We start from the raw sequence: 13,441 nt of genomic DNA, 5'->3' as shown, positions 1-13,441 counted from the left end.
GTGAAGAAGACTTGAGCAGCAGCTCTTACCGCCTATGCGAAGGCCGTCTATAGGCGCTTTTAGGAGAGAAGCGAGAGAGAGAGAGAGAGAAGTTTACACTGAGATAAAAGCTAAGAGGTCGCACTTGCGTCGAAAGTGTACGAATTCGCGAGCCTGTCATGTTTAGGTGATCCGGGCGTATAGCTGCAGGACACTGATCGTGGGAAGGAGGTAACCCACGTACACGTTTTCATACTTTTCAACACTGTAATTCCCGTCCAATTTAAGTACTCAAAAGCTGCGCGACCTGTCGGAACTTTCTTTTTTCGTCGAATATGTAGAAACTGCTTACACATAACTGGTTACTGAATAATGCAATTGAATTACAGAGAGCGTTACCGAGTGAAAAAAGTAATTGTGAAATTATGAGATTAACAGAACACGTAATTGATTGCAAATAATTAATCACGTGTGCTATGTCGTTACGCACAAGTCTGCTCTAGTCAAATGGTCTCCGTTGTAAAAAAAAACAACAAAAAACAGACCCAATTTTGAATGGAATATGCCCCCTTACAACCCCGTTTCGTGCATATGACGACGGCAGACCTCGGCGGCGCTCTTGACGTTAACCTCTCTCGTGCATTATTTATGCTTCTTTTGGAAAACTGCACGCGGCGCACATTCTTTTTATTGCAGGCCTTGTAACCACTCTTACAGCGTTATTTTGTGAGAAATGGTAAACAATATGGGTGTTATATATTTTTTTTCCTCCGTTTGTTTGAGTTAGTTCAAACGACGCTTGTAGCGTAAGCTGAAGGCAACCATGAGCCCCAGGAAGAAAATGACGGCTCCGTGAAGTTGATAGGCCAAGTTCACAAAGCTTACTGTCTTGCAACTGTTTTTCTTTTCTCTCTGTCTCGTAAGAGCTGCTTGATTTTCGCCGACCGCATTCCCTAATACTATTAGTCAGGATGACGTCAGGATATAGTCCCAGTTCTCTTTTCTTTTTTCACCGCGGTGGCGCGAGGAGGTTCGTAATTTTTTTTCTTTCTGCATATGTATTGCTAGAAGTGGCGTTCATTAAACTGCGGTGCAGTGAATTCGAAAAAAAAATGCACGAAGGCGAGCTTTCTAGTAGAAACGCGGCCACTCGCGTGCGTCAATCTCCTGTTATTGTTTCGCACTTTTAATATTTCAGTCTGAGAAGAGCAAACATAAAGCACATGCGCTGTCGGTGTTTTCTTCCATTACATTTGTTTGTGGGCTGCCGTTCTCAAAATTCCGAGCAAGAACTCTGTAAAGAATGAAAGACAAGGCCTGAGAAACTATGGTGGTAGAAGAGTGGTTGGGTATGCGTGGCCCGGAATTTGGTGCGAAATTATTTTTTCCGGGGCTACATCCAACGCTGGACGCCGGGCGCGAGACGCCGGCGCCGTATTTCTGCCACACGGACTCCTTAACGCTGTCGCGGTAAAACAGATTTGAAATGCTACGGGGACGTCGCGCTGATTGTTGTTACCGCTGGTGTCGCTGCATTCAATAAACTGCCGCTATGATGAAGTTAACGAACCTGCTCAAATTTTCGACAAGAAGTTGTCCTCACATTCGTTAACGATCAAGCACTTATCGCTACCTTTCATGTTACGTTCAAAGAACAAGCTTTATGGGTGAATGTGGGAGGCCCTGTTTGTCTTTATGCTCAGACGCTTGGCAACAAAAACATTGAGATACTCCGCTGTTCTTTGAAAGCAAAGAAAAGCAAAAGTCAGAGCTGTCTCTCGCGCCTGTGAAGAAATTACAATTGATCAGTGGGCATTCTGGGGAAATGTAGATGCTCACATATCTTCGGTGGTTAGTCGCCCTTTTATGCAAGGAAGTGACGTCTACACTTCGTTCAATTTATTCGGTGTACGCTAATCGCGCTGTGGCGCAGTTGGTGGAACCGCCGCGATGAACGGTCACCTGACTTATTTAATAGTACACAATCGTTCACATGCTAGCACGGATGAAAGAAAGAATTAACAAAAGGAAACAGGACGTTACTCAACTAGCCTTCGCCAAGCCAAACCACGTCGCCGCAAAGCCGTCCGCATCGCGCTTTCCTCCTCCCTCCCCTTCTCCCTCGCGCCTCTGAAAGCGAGCTCAACGCAAGACCTGTTAGCGTAGTCTGCACTTGAGGGACTCGGAACAACATACAGTAGAGAAAAAATGCCTCTATAGCGAAATAATCTCTAAAACAAAGGATTTGTTATGTCCCGGACGAATTCCTGCTTTCGTTACGTAATGTGAACACCTCTACAACGAAGACCACTACAACAAATTAGCGTTTAAAGCAATGAAATCGGCTGGTTGTTACAAGTTCACCATTACGTTCTGTAATGCTGAACTCAGCAAAACTCAATCAAAACTCAACTCAATCGAAACTCAATCAAAACTCAGCGCGACGTAATCATGAAGTTATCGTGTACAACGAAGTAATTTAGGTTTTCCCCACCGCTGATTTGCTGCTGTACATCGAAAGCCCGCGGAGCGGTGCCACCACTGCCCTCCAATGATGCCACCGAGGTGCGCTTTGCGCTAACGCTAATAGCCACGCGGCACATTTCATGAGCGTTGCCGATGTGAGAAGAAGGCCGGCTGCACTGCTTCAGGAATCGCTCAAATCGTACGCTGCTTGTTTTAACGTGTCAACGGATACGATGGGCAACAAGTACGTCGCAGTTGATGACAGCACGATGACGTAATCCTAGCTGAGGACCGACAACGTCTTCAAAGCCACCTAGAGCGAAAAGGGCGTGAATGTTAACGAAGACTACACAGTGACGAAGAGCCTATGAACGAACTAATAATTTTGACGGCTAGGCGAGGCAGTTGGGGCACTCGAAGATCATAGCTGCTGCGTTTCGCTGCGGAGCCTGCGGCGAACCTCGGTGTAAATAAGGCTGCCTGCAGTCGCGGATTCTGCGGGACAAAGTGTGCTTGACAAAGAAATCTGCCACTTCACTTAGATATATATTTCTTGAATTAACGATGAGCGAAAGTTTAGTATTGTAAAGCTTGCTTAGCCTGCTTGATTGTGAGCGACAGGGTGTGCGACTTTTGCAACGAAGTGACCTGCATAGCGGAGAATTTTCGACATCCCGAGCACTTCGTTATGAGGGCGTCTGAGTGTATTTAGTTCCCGGTAGTTCTTAATTGATGCGGGCTTCTTTTCTTTTTCTTTTTTGCGTGCTTTTGCGACCCTATTTGCGCACTTTCTTGTCATATGCAACTTCCGTTATTTCTTGTGACGTATATATCTATTCGCGTTACACCTTACCCTTCCCCAGTGCAGGGTAGCAAAACAGAATCTTACTCGGTTAACCTCCCTGCCTTTCCCATCTCGTTTATTTCTCTCTCTCTTCTCGTTGTAAGCTGAGTACGGCAGCCGTGTGGACGTTGCTGAATGAATGAGTTCGAGAGTTTTACTTGCCGAAACCACGATCTAATTATGAGGCACGCCGTATTGGGCGACTTCGAATTAATTTTGACCACCAGGGGCCCTTTAACGTGCCCCCAATGGACGGGACAAGGACGGGCGTTTTCGCATTGCGGCCAGGTCGAAATGCGGCCGCCGACGCCGGGATCTGACCCCGCGACCTCGTGCTTAGCTGCGCAACACTACAGCCACCGCGGCGGGGCCGTGCACGTTGTTGTCACACACCCGTTTTATTAAATTTTCTTTTTTTTTTTTCTCGATAGAGTTGGGGCTTAGCGCGTCGCTGGGAGGCGCTAAAACCTACCGAGACGTGATCGCGCGTTCAGGCCAATTCTCTGTAGCTACAATTTTACCGTGTAACCCTGCCTCTTTGTTTTGTTTCGTGTCTGCACGTTTGCTTAAACGCGATTTTCGCGTTTGCGAAGTGTGTACATGTTTACGTGCTTACGCATATGATGAATTCTCTCTGTATATTTTTTTAACTATTGAGAACAGGACATAACTCGCCTATCCAACAGCTTCCCGGTTAAAGCAGCTCCTACACCGAAACAGATCATTTGCGGTTCGTGTGAAATGCGATGCTGTAAACATCCGCGAACTTTGGACGTTACCTTCCGGCCAGGCGATTCGCGGGACAGATACGTACGCTAGAGTTGTTACCTCATGCCTCGCCAACTGCCCTTGTTGACCGGTGCTCCCACTGCGATATGATTGCTTCTGCGTGGGGTTTACCGTAACATAGACGCACACTTCGGGCTACATGGGCGTCGTCGCGGCAGCTTCTTTGGTTCGGTTGGAACGTGGATAATCTGCGTAGCCCGGACGCGGAGGGACGACGCATTTCTGCGCGAGCCACATGTTTATCGAGCGCACTACAGGTGAGTGGCACTTGTCACTGCTGAATACAGCGTCTTGTTCAAGGCGATCGCTTGGGCTAGCTGTCCCAGTTTTGGCGTCCTCCAACTGCCGCAGCCTTGTCTGCGTTGCCGTGTTGAAGCGATCGGGGTGTCCTGTCCATTCCTTGTGGCGTGAATAATTCGTGCTGATATGATAATTCGTGCTGAACTCTCTACGCCACCACCATCTTTTTCGCGGTCTTTTTGTCACTTGACTCCCTCATATCCTCTCCTCGTCAAAGTCACAACAAAGCTATCAAGTGACGACCTCAGCAACCCTGCTGCAATACTTCCGACCTCGCCCACTTATTACGGTCGAGAGATGGTGCATAGCTAAAAAAGTCAGGGTGGCCATTCAAGCAGGTTTGGCTAGAATGAAGAGCTCAGGTGAGAGTAAGCGTACTATAATAATAACTTGATAAGAAATATATACAAAGGAAAACGAAAAAAAACCAACATAAAGCTGTACGGCGGGCTCTGAGAAAACAAGTTAAAAGCATTGAAGCCTGCCATGAACACTTTAAGAGGTCATGCGCTCACATTCCGCAAGCACTGACGCGTCGTTGTCATCCCACCGAAATCAGTTGGTACGAGTGCCTTAGATCACTCTTCAGAAAGTGGACAGATGTCCTGCGACAACGGAGAACACAGATTCGTTGCGTATATGTCTTCTGCCCAGTCGTACTCTGAGTCTCTGGACGAATGGTATAGAAGTCATTATCGACGACATGGTTTGTTGCTGCTACCGCCCAGTGTAAAGGCTCTGACTTCCACCACTGTCGACCGCACCAATTTTGTTTCCCGTCGACGCCATGTGAGACTAGGGTTGCTTATGTTTCCCTCTGGTGGCGGCCGCTGGAAGCCGCGGGGGGCCGTGATGCGTCATCCACATCGATCACTGCGTTGTCAAAAGACAGCGTGCGTCACCAGAGGCCATCCATGTACGGTTCCCAACACAGTGTTTGCTGTAACGATGTGTTCACGAGAGAAAGGACATCGATCACCGCCTTCTGCGCATTCGCCGCAATGTCGCCACCAAAAGCAGCTCCCGCGTCCTTTTTTTTTACCGAATGACGTGAAACTAGCGGTTACACGTCAGCGCTTGTCTCTCACCAAACCGTCGGCTGATATCACCGTGAGACTCGCGCCTTAATTGACCAAGTCTGGCTCCCTAGCGCGCTCGTCGCAGCTTGACGGAAGGATAATTATCTGGCTAATCGTCTTGCGTCGGGCGCGTGTGCGGCTTCCAAAGACGCCATCGATCACTGCGAAGGATCACACTGTTACAGTGGCCACGCCAGTGTTCATTTCCTGTATACCGAAGGAGGGTTGCCGAATGCTTCCTGCCTCGTGTCGCGCGCGCAGTGTGCTTGTGTCGAACGGTGCGTCGGCTTCTCGGTTTTCAGTGGATCGGCAGAATCTCGTCTCCGAATAAACAGTAAATGGAAAAGCGTTCAGGCATTGTTAATTTGGTAGCTGCAGTGTGAGAAAAGGGAACGATAAAAATTACGAAACAGCGCACACAATTCCTGAGGGAAGCCCTATGGCGATAAATCATTAAAAAAATTCATTAAAAAACTGCGATTTAGGGAAAAAGCAAGAAAAATATCCACGCCCGCTCGATCTGGAGACTAAGGTATCAGAGCAGCAACAGAGTAATGGCGCGCGTTGCGACGGACATTGTAAAGGTACTAGTTTACTAGAAGCATACAAGGTCAGAGAGAGAGAAAGAGATGCAAATGAGAGAAAGGTAGTGAGGTTAACCAGATTTAAGGCCTCCGGTTTGTTACCCTAAACTACGGGAATTGAAAGGGGAAGTAAAGACGGAAAAAAGAGCGGGAACAAAAAGAAAGGCGTGAAAAAGAAAAAAAAAAAGGGACGGGATCATTATAGTCTTTCTTATAGGCCACTGCCACGTAGAAAGGTCAACAAAGCCTTGACCGACTTTCGGTGCGACGAGAGTTCATATCGGCATACCGAGACTGCCTGTTCTGACAGTGGCCTATCGTCAAGGCGTGCCGGCATCAGCCCAACTATAACGTGCACTTTTAAGGAGGAAGTTACATGCATTCGTAACTCCACCGTAATGATCGAGCTGTTGCAGTCTAGGAAGCCACCAGCGAGTTTCGAGGCTATTTGGTGCATGTCTGAAAATTTCACGCGCACATGCGGGAACTTCACCGACACGTTACATCACGGAAATGTAATGGGCAGCAATTGGTCTGTTGCCAAGTGAAACAAATCGCTGACACTCCCATTATATTTATGTGCCGAAGAGAGCAGGAATATTAATAAAAAATGACTTCCCAAGAAGGCTGAGGCTTGAAGCAATAAAATGTGGTCGAACAGGGATTGTAAACGGAGCCAACGTGTTTAGGAAAGGAAACGTGTTTGTCAGTGCAGCAATTCCTTCCTTAGTAGCGTTCTTTCTGTGCGTGTAGCTCACGTTCCCCCACCCTCAATGAGATAGGGTGTAGACGTTGATAACGGGAGAGTTATGTCCTCCAGTGAGCCGCACTTTCACATTGGCGTGTTAATTGTCAAGATAATGTCGTGGAGAGCCCTTGCAGGGTGTAGTATGCGTCCATGAATAAAAATGTCGAGGTTGACGTTTGGCAGCGCACTAATTGTATTTTGCGAAGGCACGAGCTTCGCGACATCTCATATTGGAGATGTTCTTGCTACGTCTCTCTGAAGAGGCAGCTCAAATCGACTGCAAAAAGGAACTACACAACTGCACGAATCAAAATTCGTCATCAAGAAGCGCCGAGCACAAAGGAATTTCCCCGAAGACCCAGCGTGTGTCGTGACTGTGCGAAGTGTATGCGAATTGGGCTTGTCGTAACGGTCACGACCGCGGGGCCTTCTTGACTGCTGTCGCCGAGGCGTGATGCCAAGGCGTTTGTATTTTTGAGTTCTCGTTCGTATTTTGCCGCTTCAACGAGTGGCGCTCGACTCCGGCGTGACGTGCTCCTCGAGGCGTAGCTAATTACTTGACGGTACACCCCTGTGTGGAGGAAAAAAGGAAAGTAAAGTATCCACGCTTTTTAATTCCGTTTATTCGTTACTGAATGCTGCAGCGTTTTCTTTTCATTTATTTTTCAGCCTCGTGTTTTTATAAGGCAATCCCCTTATTTTAACGCCATGTTTAAACAAATAAAGCTATATGCAAATTTCATTACCTTACCGCTGACGTGCCCTTTTATGCCGTACCGACGCGGTAATCCAGTAGCCATGGTGTTGCACTGCTGTGATGGAGGTCGCGGGTTCGAACCCGGCCGCATTTTGGTGGGGTGACCTGCAAAAACGTTCGTGTGCTCAATATGGGGGCTCGTTAAGGCACCTAAGGTTGCCATATCGTGGTTATTGTACGGAAAAACCAAGAAAATATATATATATATATATATATATATATATATATATATATATATATATATATAACGAATGGGATGGGTTTATTTACAAAACAATACATGGTTAGCGTAGTGCAAGGGACGTAGGACGGTCGTGCAAAGCCCAACAGGCAGCGGCCAGCCCCTTGCGCGCACCTCTACTTTCTCTTCTTTCGGCTCTGTCGTGTCGCGTGACAATTTCTCCGGGGGCAGACGAAGCTCTCTGAGCGAGATCCATGGCCAGATGGTGGCACAGTTTGAGTTTGGCGATGTGCACCTGGCGTTTTGCGTGACCGCCAGTTGGGCGAAGTCACTCTTGCGATGTCTTATGTCACGTTGCTCAAGCGTTTCAGTATGACGTATGGGCCGGTGTACTGTGACAGAAATTTTGTGTACAGACCTCTTTTCCGTACAGGTGTCTAAAGCTAAAGTCCCCAGGAGCAAATGTGACGAGCATATGTCGAACGTCATAACGAGCCTTGGCACGGTCTTGAGAGGGGAGAGTCCTGAGGCGGGCCAGTCGACGGGCGTCTTCGGCACGACTTGACGCTTGGCCTGTCGATGAGACATCATATGGAGAAGGATGGTATCGATGAAGCTTTGGGGGTTACGAGTACAGAGATGAAAGGCGCATAACCTGTGACTTCGTATATTTGGCAGTATTGCAAGCGTACGTAACGAATGGGGAAACAGAATTCAAATTTTTGTTATTCGTGGAAACCTACATGGCAGGCATATTGGTCAGCGTGCGAATCGCGCGCTCAGCGAGTCCGTTTGTTCGCGGGTGGTAAGCGTTCGAGGGCCGGTAATCGCATCTACAAAGGCGCAGTAGTTCTTCAACAACGTCCGCAGTAAACTGCCGTCCACGATCAGTAATCACAACGCTTGGAGCACCGTGACGAACAATCACGGAGAACAGCAGGAAACATGAAACGTCAGCTGCTGTAGCCGAAACGAGCACCGCCGTCTCAGTATACCGGGTCAGATAGTCCTCACACACAATAATTAAACGACGTACGGTAGTAGACCTGGGGAAGGGACCCAGCAAGTCGACACCAAATTTTTCAAATGGCGAAGTCGGCGGCTTAACTGGCTGCAGGGCACCCGTAGGAGGCGACGTTAACCGCTTATGGCGTTGGCAAATTTCACAGCTGGAAACGTGCTGCTTCGCCATTTACAGTGCTTGGGGTAGTAGAAACGCTGGCGCAGTCGCTGGAGCGTCCGAGCGAGACCAAGGTGACCTGATGTCGTGTCATCGCGCATGACCTGAAGGGTCATAGGTCTCAATGTTTGGGGAACTACGAGAAGAAGTGGGGCGCTTTCCGCAGAATAATTCGTTTTACACAAAAAATCGTCAACACTAATGACAGGTGAGCCCCGTGCTGATGACCTAGCGGCGTGAAGAATAGGTGTAATGGAAGGGTCATGCAGTTACTCACGCTTGACAGCGGTGGCATCAGGACACTGATGAGAATGACAATTTTATGCTGTCTCGATGTGATTTGATTGACGGTATTGTAAAGGTAACGGCGAACCAAATATAGCCATACTGTGACTACGTCACTTATTTGCAGTTCATTGGCACAAAGTCACAGCGCCAACGTGGGAGAAACTATTCTACAAAGAAAAGAGGGCCGGGGCAGCTCGATGCAGGGCAGGGAAGCGCATATCATTGAAGCTGCATATAAGGCGCGGTGCGAATAGTAACCATATGATAAGATTTGTTCTCGAGTTTCCATTTATCAAAGCGACACCGAGACGGTGACCGATTTCGTAGTGGAACGCTTCGTATTAATTCGGCGACTTGTGATTCCTTAAAGAGGCCCTGCCAGCGCCTTTTTCTTCGAAAATTGAGAACACACCGGGAGTGAGTGCGATGTCTGTCTATGAATCTAAACCCGTAGAAATGTTCGCAAACAAAATAACAACTGAGATGTAATGTGCGCAGTGTTCACTTCCTACATTAGGTATACTGTCCAACGCAACATGTCTCCTCAGCGGAGGCGGCGCCGATAGCGTTGCCCTGGCAGCAGGAGAACACGTTTACTTAATGACACACTGTAACTCAAGAGCTCAAACATAAAGAAAGGTGCACAAAGCGTTACAGAATTCCATGAAATATGCTAATGAATGCATTCTGTTCCGGGGTCGAGAGTCAAACCGGCAACCTCGCGCTCAGAAGCAGGACGTCGTCGCCAAATAATACGCCACCACGGCAGGCATCAGATAGATGAATAGTCAATACGGGCAGTGAATTTTGCATGTTTGCGCCTGGCCCTGACTCATTGTCAGACGTTTCAATTGCTTTGCTGCGGAAATTGGTCTTACCATCTCATGGTTAGCAAAAATGACGGGCCTTTCGTCGCGATTCTTCTGACGGGCTTAAGTAGCCCACAACGCGCAGTCACATAGCTTCTCTGCACTGTAATGTATAAAGTGTAAGCTGCTGCTACCCTATTACCACCGACATTGCGGCTTTCACGTGCGACGTAATGAAATAACGACCGCGATAATATTGACTGCTCCCCGCAGGGGCGTCTGCGTAAGCAGGCGTTTGGTGTGTTGCGACACCACGTACCCGAGCACACGAGGGTTGGACCCTCCCGCGTGTAGCCGTGCGCGGCTTAGCCGTGTCCGGGGAAAGGGGGATCCTGGGGGTTGAGCCGATGCCGGGTGTTAGGACCTTTAAGGCCCCCCGGCGGAGGCAACACACCTCTTTGGCCTCTGCTTCACGTAGACGGCACCCCCGGACTGACCCACCCGGGGGAAATCGGTAGTTGCCTTTTCCTGTCCCCCTCTCCACTCTTCGTCTTTCTCTCTCACTTTGAATCTTTCCTGTCTTCTACTCACTTCAGTTTACTTCTCATTTTCCAGGCAGCAAGGCTTAACCGTGTGTATCTACCCAACCTTGGGTACATATATTAGGTTATAGCGGCATTGTATAGCTGACGTATACAGGTATGTTCCTAACCTCGTAGCGTCCCCTTGTTGGGCTCGGTGGTGGGTGGCTACCATGGCCGCTGAATATTCTAAGAATACATGGCAAATGCATTCCCCCTCCTTGCAGATCGTCCTAACAAAAGAGGGCGCACCGAAGCAATTTTCGATTTCACTTTGAAAACCAACGCAGAAATGTTCCCACGCTACCATGTGATCCACAGTGAAGGATCTCTGCCAATGAGAAAACTATCGCCATTCCTAATAGCAAAATGTCTAGTAGAGAAAATCTGAAAGCAATACAAAGCTTCAAAGATGTCAAGTGGGGACCTCCTCCTTGAGCTCAAAACCAAAGACCAAGTCGCAAAGCTCGCTGATCTCACCAGTGTCGGTAACACCAAAGTCACGATCTCAGCACACCGTTCTCTCAACACAAGGAGGGGTGTAATATCAGAAGACTTCTTAAACCTAAGCGATGAAGAACTCCTGGAAGGTTTCGAAGAACAATATGTTATCAAAGTTCAAAGAATAACCCTCCGAAGAAATGACGAACAAATCCCGACCAAACATGTTATACTTACCTTTGGTACCAGTATTGTACCTACTAAACTTGATGCAGGCTATCTTAAGATCAACGTAAGACCGTATATCCCAAACCCGAGGCGGTGTTTCAAGTGCCAGAGATTCGGACATGCATCGCAATCATGCAGAGGTAAATCGACATCTGCAATGTGTAGTGCCAATGACCATCAGTCGGAAAACTGTAACGCTGCTCCACACCGTACAAACTGTAAAGGAGATCATCCAGCATATTCACGATCTTGCCCCTGCTGGAAGAAAGAGAAAGAGATAATTGCACTTACAGTGAAAGAGAAGATTTCCTTTTATGAAGCTAGAAAGAAACTAGCACACTTACCTCAAACAACCTACGCCAGTGCGGTGCGGCAGGGGACAGCACCGCAGTGGTCTCAGGAGTCTACAGGGACCGCAGTCAGTGGCCCAGTAGTAACTCCATCCGTCCCCTTGGTGGCAGCAGCCAGTGCTGCTCCATCATCATCATCATCACAGACGGGCCTGCAGACCCCGGTTCCCCAGGGCCCCAGGCTAAATCGAACTCCCAGGCCTGAGACGCGCGTCTCAGCGCCTGGATCTCGATCATCCAGCGCCTCGGAGAACGTTATGGATGTCGACACCAAAACTCCGGCGTCATCGACGCCAGAACATCAGCGCTCCCTGGAGCGCACTAAGAAAGACAAGCTCACAATAACTACGCGAACAAAGGGACCGGTAACCTGAACGGTTACCGTTCTTCCAATAGTACATTCCCACTAACAAATGTCACCTACAGTTACTTAGTACATATATATAAATTACCACTCTCACTTCTGCCACTATGGCTTTTATCATGCATTGGAACTGTAGAGGACTGATTCACAATTTGGGTGACATTAAAGACATAACAAATAAGTTTTCACCAGTGGCATTTTGCCTACAGGAAACAAACTTAGGCTCTAAACACAGTCAATTCCTTAGAGGCTTCACCGTTCTCCGAAGGGACCGCGAATGTTCCAGCCGTTTGTCAGGTGGAGTGGCTATAGTCGTACAGGGCGGCACTCCCACCCGAAATGTCCAATTAAATACATCTTTAGAGGCCGTAGCTGTAACCATTCTATCCTACAAAACCATCACCATTTGCTCAATATATATACCACCCCACACGCATTTTACTATTAAAGACTTAGAAAATCTAACAGATCAGCTACCGGAGCTATTTGTCTTAGTAGGAGATTTTAATGCTCATTGTACTCTTTGGGGCAGTGTCAAAACTGACCAAAGAGGGCAACTCGTTGAAGATTTTATTCTGTCAAATAATATCTGTCTTTTAAACTCAGGTGCGCCAACTTACTTCTCACCGACTTCCCGCACATTTAGTTGTTTAGATTTAGCTTTTTGTTCGCCCTCTCTTTTTACTGATTTTAAATGGGAAGCTCTCGACACGTCATTTGGCAGAGATCACTTACCCACACTCATCAAACTCCTATCATCACCACAAACCCTAGTAACTAGACCACGCCGATGGAAAATAAAGCTCGCGGACTGGCCGGTCTTTATGGAGAACGCGATGCTGGAAGATGTATTTTCACCTGAGCTAAGTATTGATGAGCTTAATAAAAAAATAACTGAGGTTATAATCTGTGCGGCAGAAAAGGCCATACCTCTGTCATCGGGTATAGTACACAAAAAGTTAAACCCCTGGTGGACGAAGGAGTGTACCGACGCTAAAAAAGAACAAAATAAGGCCTGGGGAATCCTACGGAGGTACCCCACCTATAGCAACCTGTTAAACTTCAAACGAGCCAAAGCCAAAGTACGATTCATCCGAAGACATGCTGAAAAATCGTCATGGCAAAAATACATCTCTTCAATTAATAGTACGGTAACATCGAAACGAATGTGGGACCAGGTCAGGAAATTTAGAGGACAGTACCCATCTTGCACAATACCGTTACTTACAAGTCCAGGCACACAAACAACAATACAAGAACAGGCAGATATACTTGGAGAACATTTCCGTGATATATCCAGTTCCGGGAATTATACAAAGGAATTTTTACAATGCAAACAGTCTGCTGAAAAACAGAAGCTGCCCACTACTGGCGCATCAAATGAACCGTACAATTCCCCCCTCACACAACAAGAAATAAACAGAGTTCTTTCTACATGGAAAAACACAGCGTCAGGTCACGACCGTATTCACT

At 47.7% G+C, this 13,441-nt stretch overlaps 1 protein-coding gene across 8 annotated transcripts in view; it reads left to right on the top strand.

The window, feature by feature from the left end:
* The window catches only part of LOC142579827 (solute carrier family 45 member 3-like), a 182,140-nt gene that overhangs the window by 123,597 nt on the left and 45,102 nt on the right, over window positions 1-13,441 (top strand). Inside the window, exon 1 of one of the 8 annotated variants that reach the window (XM_075690410.1) lies at window positions 4,205-4,335. The exons of the other annotated variants lie outside the window; for them this stretch is intronic. The gene's annotated coding sequence lies outside the window, so the exon portion shown is untranslated. Of the gene's footprint in view, window positions 1-4,204; window positions 4,336-13,441 lie in introns of those variants that run through there. 8 annotated transcript variants of the gene reach the window in all.

This window comes from Dermacentor variabilis, chromosome 4 (assembly GCF_050947875.1).
Source record: "Dermacentor variabilis isolate Ectoservices chromosome 4, ASM5094787v1, whole genome shotgun sequence".
NCBI lineage: Eukaryota > Metazoa > Arthropoda > Arachnida > Ixodida > Ixodidae > Dermacentor > Dermacentor variabilis.
Note: the sequence above shows the minus strand (reverse complement) of the source record. Positions and strands in the feature narration are given on the sequence as shown.